This window comes from Schistosoma mansoni, chromosome 4 (genome assembly GCF_000237925.1).
Source record: "Schistosoma mansoni strain Puerto Rico chromosome 4, complete genome".
Taxonomy (NCBI): Eukaryota; Metazoa; Platyhelminthes; class Trematoda; order Strigeidida; family Schistosomatidae; genus Schistosoma; species Schistosoma mansoni.
The window spans coordinates 7,316,478-7,317,184 of NC_031498.1; positions in this window are offsets into that span (position 1 = coordinate 7,316,478).

Here is a 707-nt window from a genome sequence, read left to right on the forward strand (position 1 = left end):
ACACTAACATCATTGATTATTCTATCAATTGTAAATCTTTAATGATTTTACACTTCAAAAAGGTTCCTTTCGAATTCTTGTCACATTTTTACGTTAGAAACTGATTTATGTGAGGCATATCATTTGGAGTGAGACGTTTTATGAATAATAAAGTATTACTTCATGATAATTCATTTAGAGTAAAAAGTGAACACACTATTGAAAATATTTGGCAGCTTTATTAACCATGTATTTTGTCCATACTTTTAAAGGAATTGACAAGTTTTAAATCAAGTTGGATAAAAGCTTGCAGTGGAATTCAGCCCGAGCTTTTCGTCCATATCGGTACTAATCGACTACATGTGTAGTATCGGTTGTTATGTTAAGCCCATATACTTTATTCTAGCTACTGGCCAAGCCAATTTACCTATATATTATGAGTCATATTTTGGTCTTGTTAACTATTCGCTTATTAACCTTGACTACCTTTTTATATGAGCGCATGTGTATGTACCCTTCGTATCCTATTCATCATATGTCTGTCATTCATTTTTGTCTGATTATAAATATTGAGTAATGCTTGCTCATAGCGAGTTGGCTTCCCCGCCATCTCCAATACTCATTAATTTAGCTTCACTCTCGAGTTGGCTTCCCCGCCAATCTCCAATACGCATTATTTTCGCTTCGCTCAGGAGTTGGCTTCCCAGCGATCTCCACTATGCGTCATC